Raw genomic sequence first — 20,968 nt, 5'->3', positions numbered from 1 at the left:
CTACAGAAACTGCATCTGTGGGGTTGGAAAAGTATTGAACCGGGAAGAGCCATAGTAACAGAATACTCTTAAAATCATAAAGTAAAAGTAAATTTCTGCCCAGTTTCAAACAGGGGACCTTTCGCGTGTGAGGCGAACGTGATAACCACTACACTACAGAAACAGCCTCTTGAGGAGTGGCAAAGTATTGAACCTGGAAGAGCCATGGTTATAGAATACTCATAAAATCATAAAGTAAAAGTATGTTTCTGCCTACTTTCAAACTGAGGACCTTTCGCATATGAGATGAACATGATAACCACTACACTACGAAAACTGCCTCTTGGGGAACGGAAAAGAATTAAACTTGGAAGTGCAATTTGCATATGGGCTTTCAAAAATATTTTTTCTGCTACTAGTAACAGAAAAATCCTAAAATCATAAATAAAAAAAGTGTTTCTGCCCAGTTTCGAACTGGGGACTTTTCGCGTGTTAGGCGAACGTGATAACCACTACACTACAGAAACTGCCTCTGCGGGGTTGGAAAAGTATTGAACCTGGAAGACCCATAGTAACAGTATCCTCATAAAAACATAAAGTAAAAGTATGTTTCTGCCCACTTTCAAACTGGGGACCTTTTGCTTGTTTGGCGAATGTGATAACCACTACACTACAGAAACTGCCTCTGTGGGTACGGAAAAGTAATGAACCTGGAAGAGCCATAGTAACAGAATACTCTTAAAATCATAATGAAAAAGTATGTTTCTGCCCAGTTTCGAACTGGGGACCTTTCGTGTGTGAGGCGAACGTGATAACCACTACACTACAGAAACTGCCTCTGCAGGGCCGGAAAAATATTGAACCTGGAAGACCCATAGTAACAGAATACTCTTAAAATCATAATGTAAAAGTAAGTTTCTGCCAAGTTTCAAACTGGGAACTTTTTGCGTGTTAGGCGAACGTGATAACCACTACACTACAGAAACTGCGTCTGTGCCAACGGAAAAGTATTGAAACTGGAAGAGCCATAGTAACAGAATACTAATAAAATCATAAAGTAAAAGTATGTTTCTGACTACTTTCAAACTGAGGACCTTTCGCATATGAGATGAATATGATAACCACTACACTACAAAAACTGCCTCTTGGAGAACTTAAAAGAATTAAACTCGGAAGTGCAATTTGGATATGGGCTTTCAAAAATATTTTTTCTGCTAATAGTAACAGAAAAATCCTAAAATCATAAATAAAAAAAAAGGATCTGCCCAGTTTCAAAATGGGGACCTTTCGCGTGTGAGGCGAACGTGATAACCACTACACTACAGAAACTGTCTCTGCAGGGACAGAAAAGTATTGAACCTGGAAGACCCATAGTAAAAGAATCCTCATAAAATCATAAAGTAAAAGTATGTTTTTGCCCACTTTCAAACTGGGGACCTTTCGCGTGTGAGGCGAATGTGATAACCACTACACTACAGAAACTGCCTCTGCGGGGACAGAAAAGTATTGAACCTGGAAGACCCGTAGTAAAAGAATCCTCATAAAATCATAAAGTAAAAGTATGTTTTTGCCCACTTTCAAACTGGGGACCTTTCGCATGTTAGGCGAATGTGATAACCACTACACTACAGAAACTGCCTCTGTGGGGACGGAAAAGTATTGAACCTGGAAGAGCCATAGTAACAGAATACTCTTAAAATCATAATGTAAAAGTATGTTTCTGCCCAGTTTCGAAATGGGGACCTTTCACGTGTGAGGCGAACGTGATAACCACTACACTACAGAAACTGCCTCTGCAAAAACGGAAAAGTATTGCACCTAGAAGAGCCATAGTAACAGAATTAAAATCATAACGTAAAAGTATGTTTCTGCCTAGTTTCGAACAGGGGACCTTTCGCGTGTGAGGTGAATGTGATAACCACTACACTACAGAAACTGCTTCTGCGAGGACGGAAAAGTATTGAACCTGGAAGAGCCATAGTAACAGAATACTCTTACAATAATAACGTAAAAGTATTTTTCTGCCCAGTTTCGAACTGGGGACCTTTCGCGTGTGAGGAGAACATGATAACCACTACACTACAGAAACTGCCTCTGCAGGGACAGAAAAATATTGAACCTGGAAGACCCATAGTAACAGAATACTCTTAAAATCATAACGTAAAAGTATGTTTCTGCCCACTTTCAAACTGGGGACCTTTCGCGTGGGAGGCGAATGTGATAACCACTTCACTACAGAAACTGCGTCTGTGCCAACGGAAAAGTATTGAAACTGGAAGAGCCATAGTAACAGAATACTAATAAAATCATAATGTAAAAGTATGTTTCTGCCTACTTTCAAACTGAGGACCTTTCGCATATGAGATGAATATGATAACCACTACACTACAAAAACTGCCTCTTGGAGAACTGAAAAGAATTAAACTCGAAAGTGCAATTTGCATATGGGCTTTCAAAAATATTTTTTCTGCTAATAGTAACAGAAAAATCCTAAAATCATAAATAAAAATAAAGGTTCTGCCCAGTTTCAAACTGGGGACCTTTCGCGTGTGAGGCGAACGTGATAACCACTACACTACAGAAACTGCCTCTGCTGGGACAGAAAAGTATTGAACCTGGAATACCCATAGTAAAAGAATCCTCATAAAATCATAAAGTAAAAGTATGTTTTTGCCCACTTTCAAACTGGGGACCTTTCGCGTGTGAGGCGAATGTGATAACCACTACACTACAGAAACTGCATCTGCGGGGACAGAAAAGTATTGAACCTGGAAGACCCATAGTAAAAGAATCCTCATAAAATCATAAAGTAAAAGTATGTTTTTGCCCACTTTCAAACTGGGGACCTTTCGCGTGTTAGGCGAATGTGATAACGACTACACTACAGAAACTGCCTCTGTGGGGACGGAAAAGTATTGAACCTGGAAGAGCCATAGTAACAGAATACTCTTAAAATCATAATGTAAAAGTATGTTTCTGCCCAGTTTCGAAATGGGGACCTTTCGCGTGTGAGGCGAACGTGATAACCACTACACTACAGAAACTGCCTCTGCAAAAACGGAAAAGTATTGCACCTGGAAGAGCCATAGTAACAGAATTAAAATCATAACGAAAAAGTATGTTTCTGCCTAGTTTCGAACAGGGGACCTTTCGCGTGTGAGGTGAACGTGATAACCACTACACTACAGAAACTGCTTCTGCGAGGCCGGAAAAGTATTGAACCTGGAAGAGCCATAGTAACAGAATACTCTTAAAATCATAACGTAAAAGTATTTTTCTGCCCAGTTTTCCTGGGCAGTTTCGAACTGGGGACCTTTCGCGTATGAGGCGAACGTGATAACCACTACACTACAGAAACTGCCTCTGCATGGACAGAAAAATATTGAACCTGGAAGACCCATAGTAACAGAATACTCTTAAAATCATAACGTAAAAGTATGTTTCTGCCCACTTTCAAACTGGGGACCTTTCGCGTGGGAGGCGAATGTGATAACCACTACACTACAGAAACTGCCTCTGTGGGTACGGAAAAGTATTGAACCTGGAAGAGCCATAGTAACAGAATCCTCATAAAATCATAAAGTAAAAGTATGTTTCTGCCCACTATCAAACAGAGGACCTTTCGCATATGAGATGATTGTGATAACCACTACACTACAAAAACTGCCTCTTGGGGAAAGGAAAAGAATTAAACTTGGATGTGCAATTTGCATATGGGCTTTCAAAAATATTTTTTCTGCTAATAGTAACAGAAAAATCCAAAATAAAAAAAAAATTCTGCCCAGTTTCAAAATAGGGACCTTTCACGTGTAAGGCGAAAGTGATAACCACTACACTACAGAAACTGCCTCTGTGGGGTTGGAAAAGTATTGAACCAGGAAGAGCCATAGTAACAGAATACTCTTAAAATCATAAAGTAAAAGTAAATTTCTGCCCAGTTTCAAACAGGGGACCTTTCGCATGTGAGGCGAACGTGTTAACCACTACACTACAGAAACAGCCTTTTGTGGAGTGGCAAAGTATTGAACCTGGAAGAGCCATGGTTATAGAATACTGTTAAAATCATAAAGTAAAAGTATGTTTCTGCCTACTTTCAAACTGAGGACCTTTCGCATATGAGATGAACATGATAACCACTACACTACAGAAACTGCCTCTTGGGGAACGGAAAAGAATTAAAATTGGAAGTGCAATTTGCATATGGGCTTTCAAAAATATTTTTTCTGCTACTAGTAACAGAAAAATCATAAAATCATAAATAAAAAAAATGTTTTTGCCCACTTTCAAACTGGGGACCTTTCGCGTGTTAGGCGAATGTGATAACCACTACACTACAGAAACTGCCTCTGTGGGGACGGAAAAGTATTGAACCTGGAAGAGCCATAGTAACAGAATACTCTTAAAATCATAACGTGAGAGTATGTTTCTGCCCAGTTTCGAACTGGGGACCTTTCGCGTGTGAGGCGAACGTGATAAGCACTACACTACAGAAACTAACTCTGTAGGAACTGAAAAGTATTGAACCTGGAAGAGCCATAGTAACAGAATCCTCATAAAATCATAAAGTAAAAGTATGTTTCTGCCCACTTTCAAACTGAGGACCTTTCGCATATGAGATGATTGTGATAACCACTACACTACAAAAACTGCCTCTTGGAGAACTTAAAAGAATTAAACTCGGAAGTGCAATTTGGATATGGGCTTTCAAAAATATTTTTTCTGCTAATAGTAACAGAAAAATCCTAAAATCATAAATAAAAAAAAAGGATCTGCCCAGTTTCAAAATGGGGACCTTTCGCGTGTGAGGCGAACGTGATAACCACTACACTACAGAAACTGCCTCTGCAGGGACAGAAAAGTATTGAACCTGGAAGACCCATAGTAAAAGAATCCTCATAAAATCATAAAGTAAAAGTATGTTTTTGCCCACTTTCAAACTGGGGACCTTTCGCATGTTAGGCGAATGTGATAACCACTACACTACAGAAACTGCCTCTGTGGGGACGGAAAAGTATTGAACCTGGAAGAGCCATAGTAACAGAATACTCTTAAAATCATAATGTAAAAGTATGTTTCTGCCCAGTTTCGAAATGGGGACCTTTCACGTGTGAGGCGAACGTGATAACCACTACACTACAGAAACTGCCTCTGCAAAAACGGAAAAGTATTGCACCTAGAAGAGCCATAGTAACAGAATTAAAATCATAACGTAAAAGTATGTTTCTGCCTAGTTTCGAACAGGGGACCTTTCGCGTGTGAGGTGAATGTGATAACCACTACACTACAGAAACTGCTTCTGCGAGGACGGAAAAGTATTGAACCTGGAAGAGCCATAGTAACAGAATACTCTTACAATAATAACGTAAAAGTATTTTTCTGCCCAGTTTCGAACTGGGGACCTTTCGCGTGTGAGGAGAACATGATAACCACTACACTACAGAAACTGCCTCTGCAGGGACAGAAAAATATTGAACCTGGAAGACCCATAGTAACAGAATACTCTTAAAATCATAACGTAAAAGTATGTTTCTGCCCACTTTCAAACTGGGGACCTTTCGCGTGGGAGGCGAATGTGATAACCACTTCACTACAGAAACTGCGTCTGTGCCAACGGAAAAGTATTGAAACTGGAAGAGCCATAGTAACAGAATACTAATAAAATCATAATGTAAAAGTATGTTTCTGCCTACTTTCAAACTGAGGACCTTTCGCATATGAGATGAATATGATAACCACTACACTACAAAAACTGCCTCTTGGAGAACTGAAAAGAATTAAACTCGAAAGTGCAATTTGCATATGGGCTTTCAAAAATATTTTTTCTGCTAATAGTAACAGAAAAATCCTAAAATCATAAATAAAAATAAAGGTTCTGCCCAGTTTCAAACTGGGGACCTTTCGCGTGTGAGGCGAACGTGATAACCACTACACTACAGAAACTGCCTCTGCTGGGACAGAAAAGTATTGAACCTGGAATACCCATAGTAAAAGAATCCTCATAAAATCATAAAGTAAAAGTATGTTTTTGCCCACTTTCAAACTGGGGACCTTTCGCGTGTGAGGCGAATGTGATAACCACTACACTACAGAAACTGCATCTGCGGGGACAGAAAAGTATTGAACCTGGAAGACCCATAGTAAAAGAATCCTCATAAAATCATAAAGTAAAAGTATGTTTTTGCCCACTTTCAAACTGGGGACCTTTCGCGTGTTAGGCGAATGTGATAACGACTACACTACAGAAACTGCCTCTGTGGGGACGGAAAAGTATTGAACCTGGAAGAGCCATAGTAACAGAATACTCTTAAAATCATAATGTAAAAGTATGTTTCTGCCCAGTTTCGAAATGGGGACCTTTCGCGTGTGAGGCGAACGTGATAACCACTACACTACAGAAACTGCCTCTGCAAAAACGGAAAAGTATTGCACCTGGAAGAGCCATAGTAACAGAATTAAAATCATAACGAAAAAGTATGTTTCTGCCTAGTTTCGAACAGGGGACCTTTCGCGTGTGAGGTGAACGTGATAACCACTACACTACAGAAACTGCTTCTGCGAGGACGGAAAAGTATTGAACCTGGAAGAGCCATAGTAACAGAATACTCTTAAAATCATAACGTAAAAGTATTTTTCTGCCCAGTTTTCCTGGGCAGTTTCGAACTGGGGACCTTTCGCGTATGAGGCGAACGTGATAACCACTACACTACAGAAACTGCCTCTGCATGGACAGAAAAATATTGAACCTGGAAGACCCATAGTAACAGAATACTCTTAAAATCATAACGTAAAAGTATGTTTCTGCCCACTTTCAAACTGGGGACCTTTCGCGTGGGAGGCGAATGTGATAACCACTACACTACAGAAACTGCCTCTGTGGGTACGGAAAAGTATTGAACCTGGAAGAGCCATAGTAACAGAATCCTCATAAAATCATAAAGTAAAAGTATGTTTCTGCCCACTATCAAACAGAGGACCTTTCGCATATGAGATGATTGTGATAACCACTACACTACAAAAACTGCCTCTTGGGGAAAGGAAAAGAATTAAACTTGGATGTGCAATTTGCATATGGGCTTTCAAAAATATTTTTTCTGCTAATAGTAACAGAAAAATCCAAAAAAAAAAAAAAATTCTGCCCAGTTTCAAAATAGGGACCTTTCACGTGTAAGGCGAAAGTGATAACCACTACACTACAGAAACTGCCTCTGTGGGGTTGGAAAAGTATTGAACCAGGAAGAGCCATAGTAACAGAATACTCTTAAAATCATAAAGTAAAAGTAAATTTCTGCCCAGTTTCAAACAGGGGACCTTTCGCATGTGAGGCGAACGTGATAACCACTACACTACAGAAACAGCCTTTTGTGGAGTGGCAAAGTATTGAACCTGGAAGAGCCATGGTTATAGAATACTGTTAAAATCATAAAGTAAAAGTATGTTTCTGCCTACTTTCAAACTGAGGACCTTTCGCATATGAGATGAACATGATAACCACTACACTACAGAAACTGCCTCTTGGGGAACGGAAAAGAATTAAAATTGGAAGTGCAATTTGCATATGGGCTTTCAAAAATATTTTTTCTGCTACTAGTAACAGAAAAATCATAAAATCATAAATAAAAAAAATGTTTTTGCCCACTTTCAAACTGGGGACCTTTCGCGTGTTAGGCGAATGTGATAACCACTACACTACAGAAACTGCCTCTGTGGGGACGGAAAAGTATTGAACCTGGAAGAGCCATAGTAACAGAATACTCTTAAAATCATAACGTGAGAGTATGTTTCTGCCCAGTTTCGAACTGGGGACCTTTCGCGTGTGAGGAGAACGTGATAAGCACTACACTACAGAAACTAACTCTGTAGGAACTGAAAAGTATTGAACCTGGAAGAGCCATAGTAACAGAATCCTCATAAAATCATAAAGTAAAAGTATGTTTCTGCCCACTTTCAAACTGAGGACCTTTCGCATATGAGATGATTGTGATAACCACTACACTACAAAAACTGCCTCTTGGGGAAAGGAAAAGAATTAAACTTGGATGTGCAATTTGCATATGGGCTTTCAAAAATATTTTTTCTGCTAATAGTGACAGAAATATCCAAAAAAAAAAAAAAATTCTGCCCAGTTTCAAAATAGGGACCTTTCACGTGTAAGTCGAAAGTGATAACCACTACACTACAGGATCTGCCTCTGTGGGGTTGGAAAAGTGTTGAACCGGGAAGAACCATAGTAACAGAATACTCTTAAAATCATAAAGTAAAAGTAAATTTCTGCCCAGTTTCAAACAGGGGACCTTTCGCGTGTGAGGCGAACGTGATAACCACTACACTACAGAAACAGCCTCTTGTGGAGTGGCAAAGTATTGAACACGGAAGAGCCATGGTTATAGAATACTGTTAAAATCATAATGTAAAAGTATGTTTCTGCCCACTTTCAAACTGAGGATCTTTCGCATATGAGATGAACGTGATAACCACTACACTACAGAAACTGCCTCTTGGGGAACGGAAAAGAATTAAACTTGGAAGTGCACTTTGCATATGGGCTTTCAAAAATATTTTTTCTGCTACTAGTAACAGAAAAATCCTAAAATCATTAAAAAAAAAAATGTTCTGCCCAGTTTCGAACTGGGGACCTTTCGCGTGTTAGGCGAATGTGATAACCACTACACTACAGAAACTGCCGCTGCGGGGTTGGAAAAGTATTGAACCTGGAAGATCCATAGTAACAGAATACTCATAAAATCATAAAGTAAAAGTATGTTTCTGCCTACTTTCAAACTGAGGACCTTTCGCATATGAGATGAACGTGATAACCACTACACTACGAAAACTGCCTCTTGGGGAACGGAAAAGAATTAAACTTGGAAGTGCAATTTGCATATGGGCTTTCAAAAATATTTTTTCTGCTTCTAGTAACAGAAAAATCCTAAAATCATAAATAAAAAAAATGTTTCTGCCCAGTTTCGAACTGGGGACCTCTCGCGTGTTAGGCGAACGTGATAACCACTACACTACAGAAACTGACGCTGCTGGGTTGGAAAAGTATTGAACCTGGAAGATCCATAGTAACAGAATACTCATAAAATCATAAAATAAAAGTATGTTTCTGCCTACTTTCAAACTGAGGACCTTTCGCATATGAGATGAACGTGATAACCACTACACTACGAAAACTGCCTCTTGGGGAACGGAAAAGAATTAAACTTGGAAGTGCAATTTGCATATGGGCTTTCAAAAATATTTTTTCTGCTACTAGTAACAGAAAAATCATAAAATCATAAATAAAAAAAATGTTTCTGCCCAGTTTCGAACTGGGGATCTTTCGCGTGTTAAGCGAACGTGATAACCACTACACTACAGAAACTGCCTCTGCGGGGTTAGAAAAGTATTGAACCTGGAAGATCCATAGTAACAGTATCCTCATAAAAACATAAAGTAAAAGTATGTTTCTGCCCACTTTCAAACTGGGGACCTTTTTCTTGTTTGGCGAATGTGATAACCACTACACTACAGAAACTGCCTCTGTGGGTACGGAAAAGTAATGAACCTGGAAGAGCCATAGTAACAGAATACTCTTAAAATCATAACGAAAAAGTATGTTTCTGCCCAGTTTCGAACTGGGGACCTTTCGCGTATGAGGCGAACGTGATAACCACTACACTACAGAAACTGCCTCTGCAGGAACGGAAAAATATTGAACCTGGAAGATCCATAGTAACAGAATACTCTTAAAATCATAATGAAAAAGTATGTTTCTGCCCAGTTTCGAACTGGGCACCTTTTGCCTGTGAGGTGAACGTGATAACCACTACACTACAGAAACTGCCTCTGCAGGGACGGAAAAATATTGAACCTGGAAGACCCATAGTAACAGAATACTCTTAAAATCATAACGTAAAAGAATGTTTCTGCCCAGTTTCAAACTGGGAACTTTTTGCGTGTTAGGCGAACGTGATAACCACTACACTACAGAAACTGCGTCTGTGCCAACGGAAAAGTATTGAAACTGGAAGAGCCATAGTAACAGAATACTAATAAAATCATAAAGTAAAAGTATGTTTCTGCCTACTTTCAAAATGAGGACCTTTCGCATATGAGATGAATATGATAACCACTACACTACAAAAAATGCCTCTTGGAGAACTGAAAAGAATTAAACTCGGAAGTGCAATTTGCATATGGGCTTTCAAAAATATTTTTTCTGCTAATAGTAACAGAAAAATCCTAAAATCATAAATAAAAAAAAAGGTTCTGCCCACTTTCAAACTGGGGACCTTTCGCGTGTGAGGCGAACGTGATAACCACTACACTACAGAAACTGCCTCTGCAGGGACAGAAAAGTATTGAACCTGGAAGACCCATAGTAAAAGAATCCTCATAAAATCATAAAGTAAAAGTATGTTTTTGCCCACTTTCAAACTGGGGACTTTTCGCGTGTGAGGCGAACGTGATAACCACTACACTACAGAAACTGCCTCTGCGGGGACAGAATAGTATTGAACCTGGAAGACCCATAGTAAAAGAATCCTCATAAAATCATAAAGTAAAAGTATGTTTTTGCCCACTTTCAAACTGGGTACCTTTCGCGTGTTAGGCGAATGTGATAACCACTACACTACAGAAACTGCCTCTGTGGGGACGGAAAAGTATTGAACCTGGAAGAGCCATAGTAACAGAATACTCTTAAAATCATAATGTAAAAGTATGTTTCTGCCCAGTTTCGAAATGGGGACCTTTTGCGTGTGAGGCGAACGTGATAACCACTACACTACAGAAACTGCCTCTGCAAAAACGGAAAAGTATTGCACCTGGAAGAGCCATAGTAACAGAATTAAAATCATAACGTAAAAGTATGTTTCTGCCTAGTTTCAGACAGGGGACCTTTCGCGTGTGAGGTGAACGTGATAACCACTACACTACAGAAACTGCTTCTGCGAGGACAGAAAAGTATTGAACCTGGAAGATCCATAGTAACAGAATACTCTTAAAATCATAACGTAAAAGTATTTTTCTGCCCAGTTTCTAACTGGGGACCTTTCGCGTGTGAGGCGAATGTGATAACCTCTACACTACAGAAACTGCCTCAGCAGGGACGGAAAAATATTGAACCTGGAAGACCCATAGTAACAGAATACTCTTAAAATCATAACGTAAAAGTATGTTTCTGCCCACTTTCAAACTGGGGACCTTTCGCGTGGGAGGCGAATGTGATAACCTCTACACTACAGAAACTGCCTCTGTGGGTACGGAAAAGTATTGAACCTGGAAGAGCCATAGTAACAGAATACTCTTAAAATCATAACGTAAAAGTATGTTTCTGCCCAGTTTCGAACTGGGGACCTTTCGCGTTTGAGGCGAACGTGATAACCACTACACTACAGAAACTGCCTCTGCGGGAATTGAAAAGTATTGAACCTGGAAGACCCATAGTAACAGAATCCTCATAAAATCATAAAGTAAAAGTATGTTTCTGCCCACTATCAAACAGAGGACCTTTCACATATGAGATGATTGTGATAACCACTACACTACAAAAACTGCCTCTTGGGGAAAGGAAAAGAATTAAACTTGGATGTGCAATTTGCATATGGGCTTTCAAAAATATTTTTTCTGCTAATAGTAACAGAAAAATCCAAAAAAAAAAAAAAATTCAGCCCAGTTTCAAAATAGGGACCTTTCACGTGTAAGGCGAAAGTGATAACCTCTACACTACAGAAACTGCCTCTGTGGGGTTGGAAAAGTATTGAACCGGGAAGAGCCATGGTTATAGAATACTCTTAAAATCATAATGTAAAAGTATGTTTCTGCCCACTTTCAAACTGAGGATCTTTCGCATATGAGATGAACGTGATAACCACTACACTACAGAAACTGCCTCTTGGGGAACGGAAAAGAATTAAACTTGGAAGTGCAATTTGCATATGGGCTTTTAAAAATATTTTTTCTGCTACTAGTAACAGAAAAATCTTAAAATCCTAAATAAAAAAAATGTTTCTGCCCAGTTTCGAACTGGTGACCTTTCGCGTGTTAGGCGAACGTGATAACCTCTACACTACAGAAACTGCCTCTGCGGGGTTGGAAAAGTATTGAACCTGGAAGATCCATAGTAACAGAATACTCATAAAATCATAAAGTAAAAGTATGTTTCTGCCTACTTTCAAACTGAGGACCTTTCGCATATGAGATGAACGTGATAACCACTACACTACGAAAACTGCCTCTTGGGTAACGGAAAAGAATTAAACTTGGAAGTGCAATTTGCATATGGGCTTTCAAAAATATTTTTTCTGCTACTAGTAACAGAAAAATCCTAAAATCATAAATAAAAAAAGTGTTTCTGCCCAGTTTCGAACTGGGGACCTTTCGCGTGTTAGGCGAACGTGATAACCACTACACTACAGAAACTGCCTCTGCGGGGTTGGAAAAGTATTGAACCTGGAAGACCCATAGTAACAGTATCCTCATAAAAACATAAAGTAAAAGTATGTTTCTGCCCACTTTCAAACTGGGGACCTTTTGCTTGTTTGGCGAATGTGATAACCACTACACTACAGAAACTGCCTCTGTGGGTACGGAAAAGTAATGAACCTGGAAGAGCCATAGTAACAGAATACTCTTAAAATCATAACGAAAAAGTATGTTTCTGCCCAGTTTCGAACTGGGGACCTTTCGTTTGTGAGGCGAACGTGATAACCACTACACTACAGAAACTGCCTCTGCAGGAACTGAAAAATATTGAACCTGGAAGACCCATAGTAAAAGAATCCTCATAAAATCATAAAGTAAAAGTATGTTTTTGCCCACTTTCAAACTGGGGACCTTTCGCATGTTAGGCGAATGTGATAACCACTACACTACAGAAACTGCCTCTGTGGGGACGGAAAAGTATTGAACCTGGAAGAGCCATAGTAACAGAATACTCTTAAAATCATAATGTAAAAGTATGTTTCTGCCCAGTTTCGAAACGGGGACCTTTCACGTGTGAGGCGAACGTGATAACCACTACACTACAGAAACTGCCTCGGCAAAAACGGAAAAGTATTGCACCTAGAAGAGCCATAGTAACAGAATTAAAATCATAACGTAAAAGTATGTTTCTGCCTAGTTTCGAACAGGGGACCTTTCGCGTGTGAGGTGAATGTGATAACCACTTCACTACAGAAACTGCCTCTGCAGGGACAGAAAAATATTGAACCTGGAAGACCCATAGTAACAGAATACTCTTAAAATCATAACGTAAAAGTATGTTTCTGCCCACTTTCAAACTGGGGACCTTTCGCGTGGGTGGCGAATGTGATAACCACTTTACTACAGAAACTGCGTCTGTGCCAACGGAAAAGTATTGAAACTGGAAGAGCCATAGTAACAGAATACTAATAAAATCATAAAGTAAAAGTATGTTTCTGCCTACTTATAAACTGAGGACCTTTCGCATATGAGATGAATATGATAACCACTACACTACAAAAACTGCCTCTTGGAGAACTGAAAAGAATTAAACTCGGAAGTGCAATTTGCATATGGGCTTTCTAAAATATTTTTTCTGCTAATAGTAACAGAAAAATCCTAAAATCATAAATAACAATAAAGGTTCTGCCTAGTTTCAAACTGGGGACCTGTCGCGTGTGAGGCGAACGTGATAACCACTACACTACAGAAACTGCCTCTGCTGGGACAGAAAAGTATTGAACCTGGAAGACATATAGTAAAAGAATCCTCATAAAATCATAAAGTAAAAGTATGTTTTTGCCCACTTTCAAACTGGGGACCTTTCGCGTGTGAGGCGAATGTGATAACCACTACACTACAGAAACAGCCTCTTGTGGAGTGGCAAAGTATTGAACCTGGAAGAGCCATGGTTATAGAATACTCTTAAAATCATAATGTAAAAGTATGTTTCTGCCCACTTTCAAACTGAGGATCTTTCGCATATGAGATGAACGTGATAACCACTACACTACAGAAACTGCCTCTTGGGGAACGGAAAAGAATTAAACTTGGAAGTGCAATTTGCATATGGGCTTTCAAAAATATTTTTTCTGCTACTAGTAACAGAAAAATCCTAAAATCATAAATAAAAAAAATGTTTCTGCCCACTTTCAAACTGGGGACCTTTTGCTTGTTTGGCGAATGTGATAACCACTACACTACAGAAACTGCCTCTGTGGGTACGGAAAAGTAATGAACCTGGAAGAGCCATAGTAACAGAATACTCTTAAAATCATAAAGTAAAAGTAAATTTCTGCCCAGTTTCAAACAGGGGACCTTTCGCGTGTGAGGCGAACGTGATAACCACTACACTACAGAAACAGCCTCTTGTGGAGTGGCAAAGTATTGAACCTGGAAGAGCCATGGTTATAGAATACTCTTAAAATCATAATGTAAAAGTATGTTTCTGCCCACTTTCAAACTGAGGATCTTTCGCATATGAGATGAACGTGATAACCACTACACTACAGAAACTGCCTCTTGGGGAACGGAAAAGAATTAAACTTGGAAGTGCAATTTGCATATGGGCTTTCAAAAATATTTTTTCTGCTACTAGTAACAGAAAAATCCTAAAATCATAAATAAAAAAAATGTTTCTGCCCACTTTCAAACTGGGGACCTTTTGCTTGTTTGGCGAATGTGATAACCACTACACTACAGAAACTGCCTCTGTGGGTACGGAAAAGTAATGAACCTGGAAGAGCCATAGTAACAGAATACTCTTAAAATCATAACGAAAAAGTATGTTTCTGCCCAGTTTTGAACTGGGGACCTTTCGTGTGTGAGGCGAACGTGATAACCACTACACTACAGAAACTGGCTCTGCAGGGACGGAAAAATATTGAACCTGGAAGACCCATAGTAACAGAATACTCTTAAAATCATAACGTAAAAGTAAGTTTCTGCCAAGTTTCACACTGGGAACTTTTTGCGTGTTAGGCGAACGTGATAACCACTACACTACAGAAACTGCGTCTGTGCCAACGGAAAAGTATTGAAACTGGAAGAGCCATAGTAACAGAATACTAATAAAATCATAAAGTAAAAGTATGTTTCTGACTACTTTCAAACTGAGGACCTTTCGCATATGAGATGAATATGATAACCACTACACTACAAAAACTGCCTCTTGGAGAACTTAAAAGAATTAAACTTGGAAGTGCAATTTGGATATGGGCTTTCAAAAATATTTTTTCTGCTAATAGTAACAGAAAAATCCTAAAATCATAAATAAAAAAAAAGGATCTGCCCAGTTTCAAACTGGGGACCTTTCGCGTGTGAGTTGAACGTGATAACCACTACACTACAGAAACTGCCTCTGCAGAGACAGAATAGTATTGAACCTGGAAGACCCATAGTAAAAGAATCCTCATAAAATCATAAAGTAAAAGTATGTTTTTGCCCACTTTCAAACTGGGGACCTTTCGCGTGTGAGGCGAATGTGATAACCACTACACTACAGAAACTGCCTCTGCGGGGACAGAAAAGTATTGAACCTGGAAGACCCATAGTAAAAGAATCCTCATAAAATCATAAAGTAAAAGTATGTTTTTGCCCACTTTCAAACTGGGGACCTTTCGCATGTTAGGCGAATGTGATAACCACTACACTACAGAAACTGCCTCTGTGGGGACGGAAAAGTATTGAACCTGGAAGAGCCATAGTAACAGAATACTCTTAAAATCATAATGTAAAAGTATGTTTCTGCCCAGTTTCGAAATGGGGACCTTTCGCGTGTGAGGCGAACGTGATAACCACTACACTACAGAAACTGCCTCTGCAAAAACGGAAAAGTATTGCACCTGGAAGAGCCATAGTAACAGAATTAAAATCATAACGAAAAAGTATGTTTCTGCCTAGTTTCTAACAGGGGACCTTTCGCGTGTGAGGTGAACGTGATAACCACTACACTACAGAAACTGCTTCTGCGAGGACGGAAAAGTATTGAACCTGGAAGAGCCATAGTAACAGAATACTCTTAAAATCATAACGTAAAAGTATTTTTCTGCCCAGTTTTTCTGGGCAGTTTCGAACTGGGGACCTTTCGCGTATGAGGCGAACGTGATAACCACTACACTACAGAAACTGCTTCTGCGAGAACGGAAAAGTATTGAACCTGGAAGAGCCATAGTAACGGAATACTCTTAAAATCATAACGTAAAAGTATGTTTCTGCCCACTTTCAAACTGGGGACCTTTCGCGTGGGAGGCGAATGTGATAACCACTACACTACAGAAACTGCCTCTGTGGGTACGGAAAAGTATTGAACCTGGAAGAGCCATAGTAACAGAATCCTCATAAAATCATAAAGTAAAAGTATGTTTCTGCCCACAATCAAACAGAGGACCTTTCGCATATGAGATGATTGTGATAACCACTACACTACAAAAACTGCCTCTTGGGGAAAGGAAAAGAATTAAACTTGGATGTGCAATTTGCATATGGGCTTTCAAAAATATTTTTTCTGCTAATAGTAACAGAAAAATCCAAAATTAAAAAAAAATTCTGCCCAGTTTCAAAAAAGGGACCTTTCACGTGTAAGGCGAAAGTGATAACCACTACACTACAGAAACTGCATCTGTGGGGTTGGAAAAGTATTGAACCGGGAAGAGCCATAGTAACAGAATACTCTTAAAATCATAAAGTAAAAGTAAATTTCTGCCCAGTTTCAAACAGGGGACCTTTCGCGTGTGAGGCGAACGTGATAACCACTACACTACAGAAACAGCCTCTTGAGGAGTGGCAAAGTATTGAACCTGGAAGAGCCATGGTTATAGAATACTCATAAAATCATAAAGTAAAAGTATGTTTCTGCCTACTTTCAAACTGAGGACCTTTCGCATATGAGATGAACATGATAACCACTACACTACGAAAACTGCCTCTTGGGGAACAGAAAAGAATTAAACTTGGAAGTGCAATTTGCATATGGGCTTTCAAAAATATTTTTTCTGCTACTAGTAACAGAAAAATCATAAAATCATAAATAAAAAAAATGTTTCTGCCCAGTTTCAAACTGGGGACCTTTCGCGTGTTAGGCGAATGTGATAACCACTACACTACAGAAACTGCCTCTGTGGGGTTGGAAAAGTATTGAACCTGGAAGACCCATAGTAACAGTATCCTCATAAAAACATAAAGTAGAAGTATTTTTCTGCCCACTTTCAAACTGGGGACATTTTGCTTGTTTGGCGAATGTGATAACCACTACACTACAGAAACTGCCTCTGTGGGTACGGAAAAGTAATGAACCTGGAAGAGCCATAGTAACAGAATACTCTTAAAATCATAACATAAAAGTATGTTTCTGCCCAGTTTCAAACTGGGAACTTTTTGCGTGTTAGGCGAACGTGATATCCACTACACTACAGAAACTGCGTCTGTGCCAACGGAAAAGTATTGAAACTGGAAGAGCCATAGTAACAGAATACTAATAAAATCATAAAGTAAAAGTATGTTTCTGCCTACTTTCAAACTGAGGACCTTTCGAATATGAGATGAATATGATAACCATTACACTACAAAAACTGCCTCTTGGAGAACTGAAAAGAATTAAACTCGGAAGTGCAATTTGCATATGGGCTTTCAAAAATATTTTTTCTGCTAATAGTAACAGAAAAATCCTAAAATCATAAATAAAAAAAAAGGTTCTGCCCACTTTCAAACTGGGGACCTTTCGCGTGTGAGGCGAACGTGATAACCACTACACTACAGAAACTGCCTCTGAAGGACAGTAAAGTATTGAACTGGAAGACCCATAGTAAAAGAATCCTCATAAAATCATAAAGTAAAAGTATGTTTTTGCCCACTTTCAAACTGGGGACTTTTCGCGTGTGAGGCGAACGTGATAACCACTACACTACAGAAACTGCCTCTGCGGGGACAGAAAAGTATTGAACCTGGAAGACCCATAGTAAAAGAATCCTCATAAATCATAAAGTAAAAGTATGTTTTTGCCCACTTTCAAACTGGGGACCTTTCGCGTGTTAGGCGAATGTGATAACCACTACACTACAGAAACTGCCTCTGTGGGGATGGAAAAGTATTGAACCTGGAAGAGCCATAGTAACAGAATACTGTTAAAATCATAATGTAAAAGTATGTTTCTGCCCAGTTTCGAAATGGGGACCTTTCGCGTGTGAGGCGAACGTGATAACCACTACACTACAGAAACTGCCTCTGCAAAAACGGAAAAGTATTGCACCTGGAAGAGCCATAGTAACAGAATTAACATCATAACGTAAAAGTATGTTTCTGCCTAGTTTCAAACAGGGGACCTTTCGCGTGTGAGGTGAGCGTGATAACCACTACACTACAGAAACTGCTTCTGCGAGGACGGAAAAGTATTGAACCTGGAAGAGCCATAGTAACAGAATACTCTTAAAATCATAACGTAAAAGTATTTTTCTGCCCAGTTTCGAACTGGGGACCTTTCGCGTGTGAGGCAAACGTGATAACCACTACACTACAGAAACTGCCTCAGCAGGGACGGAAAAATTTTGAACCTGGAAGACCCATAGTAACAGAATACTCTTAAAATCATAACGTAAAAGTATGTTTCTGCCCACTTTCAAACTGGGGACCTTTCGCGTGGGAGGCGAATGTGATAACCACTACACTACAGAAACTGCCTCTGCGGGTACGGAAAAGTATTGAACCTGGAAGAGCCATAGTAACAGAATCCTCATAAAATCATAAAGTAAAAGTATGTTTCTGCTCACTATCAAACAGAGGACCTTTCACATATGAGATGATTGTGATAACCACTACACTATAAAAACTGCCTCTTTGGGAAAGGAAAAGAATTAAACTTGGATGTGCAATTTGCATATGGGCTTTCAAAAATATTTTTTCTGCTAATAGTAACAGAAAAATCCAAAACAAAAAAAAATTTAGCCCAGTTTCAAAATAGGGACCTTTCACGTGTAAGGCGAAAGTGATAACCACTACACTACAGAAACAGCCTCTTGTGGAGTGGCAAAGTATTGAACCTGGAAGAGCCATGGTTATAGAATACTCTTAAAATCATAATGTAAAAGTATGTTTCTGCCCACTTTCAAACTGAGGATCTTTCGCATATGAGATGAACGTGATAACCACTACACTACGAAAACTGCCTCTTGGGGAACGGAAAAGAATTAAACTTGGAAGTGCAATTTGCATATGGGCTTTCAAAAATATTTTTTCTGCTACTAGTAACAGAAAAATCCTTAAATCATAAATAAAAAAAATGTTTCTGCCCAGTTTCGAACTGGGGACCTTTCGCGTGTTAGGCGAACGTGATAACCACTACACTACAGAAACTGTCTCTGCGGGGTTGGAAAAGTATTGAACCTGGAAGATCCATAGTAACAGAATACTCATAAAATCATAAAGTAAAAGTATGTTTCTGCCTACTTTCAAACTGAGGACCTATCGCATATGAGATGAACGTGATAACCACTACACTACGAAAACTGCCTCTTGGGGAACGGAAAAGAATTAAACTTGGAAGTGCAATTTGCATATGGGCTTTCAAAAATATTTTTTCTGCTACTACTAACAGAAAAATCCTAAAATCATAAATAAAAAAAATGTTTCTGCCTAGTTCCGATCTGGGGACCTTTCGCGTGTTAGGCGAACGTGATAACCACTACACTACAAAAACTGCCTCTTGGGGAAAGGAAAAGAATTAAACTTGGATGTGCAATTTGCATATGGGCTTTCAAAAATATTTTTTCTGCTAATAGTAACAGAAAAATCCAAAATAAAAAAAAAATTCAGCCCAGTTTCAAAATAGGGACCTTTCACGTGTAAGGCGAAAGTGATAACCTCTACACTACAGAAACTGCCTCTGTGGGGTTGGAAAAGTATTGAACCGGGAAGAGCCATAGTAACAGAATACTCTTAAAATCATAAAGTAAAAGTTTATTTCTGCCCAGTTTCAAACAGGGGACCTTTCGCGTGTGAGGCGAACGTGATAACCACTACACTACAGAAACTGCCTCTGCAGGGATGGAAAAATATTGAACCTGGAAGACCCATAGTAACAGAATACTCTTAAAATCATAACGTAAAAGTAAGTTTCTGCCAAGTTTCACACTGGGAACTTTTTGCGTGTTAGGCGAACGTGATAACCACTACACTACAGAAACTGCGTCTGTGCCAACGGAAAAGTATTGAAACTGGAAGAGCCATAGTAACAGAATACTAATAAAATCATAAAGTAAAAGTATGTTTCTGACTACTTTCAAACTGAGGACCTTTCGCATATGAGATGAATATGATAACCACTACACTACAAAAACTGCCTCTTGGAGAACTTAAAAGAATTAAACTTGGAAGTGCAATTTGGATATGGGCTTTCAAAAATATTTTTTCTGCTAATAGTAACAGAAAAATCCTAAAATCATAAATAAAAAAAAAGGATCTGCCCAGTTTCAAACTGGGGACCTTTCGCGTGTGAGGCGAACGTGATAACCACTACACTACAGAAACTGCCTCTGCAGAGACAGAATAGTATTGAACCTGAAAGACCCATAGTAAAAGAATCCTCATAAAATCATAAAGTAAAAGTATGTTTTTGCCCACTTTCAAACTGGGGACCTTTCGCGTGTGAGGCGAATGTGATAACCACTACACTACAGAAACTGCCTCTGCGGGGACAGAAAAGTATTGAACCTGGAAGACCCATAGTAAAAGAATCCTCATAAAATCATAAAGTAAAAGTATGTTTTTGCCCACTTTCAAACTGGGGATCTTTCGCATGTTAGGCGAATGTGATAACCACTACACTACAGAAACTGCCTCTGTGGGGACGGAAAAGTATTGAACCTGGAAGAGCCATAGTAACAGAATACTCTTAAAATCATAATGTAAAAGTATGTTTCTGCCCAGTTTCGAAATGGGGACCCTTCACGTGTGAGGCGAACGTGATAACCACTACACTACAGAAACTGCCTCTGCAAAAACGGAAAAGTATTGCACCTAGAAGAGCCATAGTAACAGAATTAAAATCATA

At 39.2% G+C, this 20,968-nt stretch overlaps 18 non-coding genes across 18 annotated transcripts; all 18 read right to left on the bottom strand.

Moving 5' to 3' along the window:
- Window positions 1-433: 433 nt before the first annotated feature.
- On the bottom strand, window positions 434-506 carry TRNAV-AAC (transfer RNA valine (anticodon AAC)). Its single transcript has one exon. It is a non-coding gene; the product is annotated as a tRNA-Val (tRNA).
- A 233-nt stretch (window positions 507-739) lies between these two features.
- On the bottom strand, window positions 740-812 carry TRNAV-CAC (transfer RNA valine (anticodon CAC)). Its single transcript has one exon. It is a non-coding gene; the product is annotated as a tRNA-Val (tRNA).
- A 2,138-nt stretch (window positions 813-2,950) lies between these two features.
- Window positions 2,951-3,023, bottom strand: TRNAV-CAC (transfer RNA valine (anticodon CAC)). The gene has a single exon. It is a non-coding gene; the product is annotated as a tRNA-Val (tRNA).
- A 1,377-nt stretch (window positions 3,024-4,400) lies between these two features.
- On the bottom strand, window positions 4,401-4,473 carry TRNAV-CAC (transfer RNA valine (anticodon CAC)). Its single transcript has one exon. It is a non-coding gene; the product is annotated as a tRNA-Val (tRNA).
- Window positions 4,474-6,305: 1,832 nt separating this feature from the next.
- On the bottom strand, window positions 6,306-6,378 carry TRNAV-CAC (transfer RNA valine (anticodon CAC)). Its single transcript has one exon. It is a non-coding gene; the product is annotated as a tRNA-Val (tRNA).
- Window positions 6,379-8,583: 2,205 nt separating this feature from the next.
- TRNAV-AAC (transfer RNA valine (anticodon AAC)) lies at window positions 8,584-8,657 on the bottom strand. Its single transcript has one exon. It is a non-coding gene; the product is annotated as a tRNA-Val (tRNA).
- Window positions 8,658-8,927: 270 nt separating this feature from the next.
- On the bottom strand, window positions 8,928-9,000 carry TRNAV-AAC (transfer RNA valine (anticodon AAC)). Its single transcript has one exon. It is a non-coding gene; the product is annotated as a tRNA-Val (tRNA).
- A 270-nt stretch (window positions 9,001-9,270) lies between these two features.
- TRNAV-AAC (transfer RNA valine (anticodon AAC)) lies at window positions 9,271-9,343 on the bottom strand. Its single transcript has one exon. It is a non-coding gene; the product is annotated as a tRNA-Val (tRNA).
- A 233-nt stretch (window positions 9,344-9,576) lies between these two features.
- TRNAM-CAU (transfer RNA methionine (anticodon CAU)) lies at window positions 9,577-9,649 on the bottom strand. Its single transcript has one exon. It is a non-coding gene; the product is annotated as a tRNA-Met (tRNA).
- Window positions 9,650-11,291: 1,642 nt separating this feature from the next.
- TRNAL-CAA (transfer RNA leucine (anticodon CAA)) lies at window positions 11,292-11,364 on the bottom strand. Its single transcript has one exon. It is a non-coding gene; the product is annotated as a tRNA-Leu (tRNA).
- A 604-nt stretch (window positions 11,365-11,968) lies between these two features.
- TRNAV-AAC (transfer RNA valine (anticodon AAC)) lies at window positions 11,969-12,041 on the bottom strand. Its single transcript has one exon. It is a non-coding gene; the product is annotated as a tRNA-Val (tRNA).
- Window positions 12,042-12,311: 270 nt separating this feature from the next.
- On the bottom strand, window positions 12,312-12,384 carry TRNAV-AAC (transfer RNA valine (anticodon AAC)). Its single transcript has one exon. It is a non-coding gene; the product is annotated as a tRNA-Val (tRNA).
- A 233-nt stretch (window positions 12,385-12,617) lies between these two features.
- On the bottom strand, window positions 12,618-12,690 carry TRNAV-CAC (transfer RNA valine (anticodon CAC)). The gene has a single exon. It is a non-coding gene; the product is annotated as a tRNA-Val (tRNA).
- A 2,022-nt stretch (window positions 12,691-14,712) lies between these two features.
- On the bottom strand, window positions 14,713-14,785 carry TRNAV-CAC (transfer RNA valine (anticodon CAC)). Its single transcript has one exon. It is a non-coding gene; the product is annotated as a tRNA-Val (tRNA).
- Window positions 14,786-15,667: 882 nt separating this feature from the next.
- Window positions 15,668-15,740, bottom strand: TRNAV-CAC (transfer RNA valine (anticodon CAC)). Its single transcript has one exon. It is a non-coding gene; the product is annotated as a tRNA-Val (tRNA).
- A 1,224-nt stretch (window positions 15,741-16,964) lies between these two features.
- On the bottom strand, window positions 16,965-17,037 carry TRNAV-AAC (transfer RNA valine (anticodon AAC)). The gene has a single exon. It is a non-coding gene; the product is annotated as a tRNA-Val (tRNA).
- Window positions 17,038-18,069: 1,032 nt separating this feature from the next.
- Window positions 18,070-18,142, bottom strand: TRNAV-CAC (transfer RNA valine (anticodon CAC)). Its single transcript has one exon. It is a non-coding gene; the product is annotated as a tRNA-Val (tRNA).
- Window positions 18,143-19,199: 1,057 nt separating this feature from the next.
- TRNAV-AAC (transfer RNA valine (anticodon AAC)) lies at window positions 19,200-19,272 on the bottom strand. Its single transcript has one exon. It is a non-coding gene; the product is annotated as a tRNA-Val (tRNA).
- Window positions 19,273-20,968: the final 1,696 nt, after the last annotated feature.

The sequence above is a fragment of the Taudactylus pleione genome, unplaced genomic scaffold (genome assembly GCF_031769625.1).
Source record: "Taudactylus pleione unplaced genomic scaffold, aTauple2 ptg000050l, whole genome shotgun sequence".
NCBI lineage: Eukaryota > Metazoa > Chordata > Amphibia > Anura > Myobatrachidae > Taudactylus > Taudactylus pleione.
Note: the sequence above shows the minus strand (reverse complement) of the source record. Positions and strands in the feature narration are given on the sequence as shown.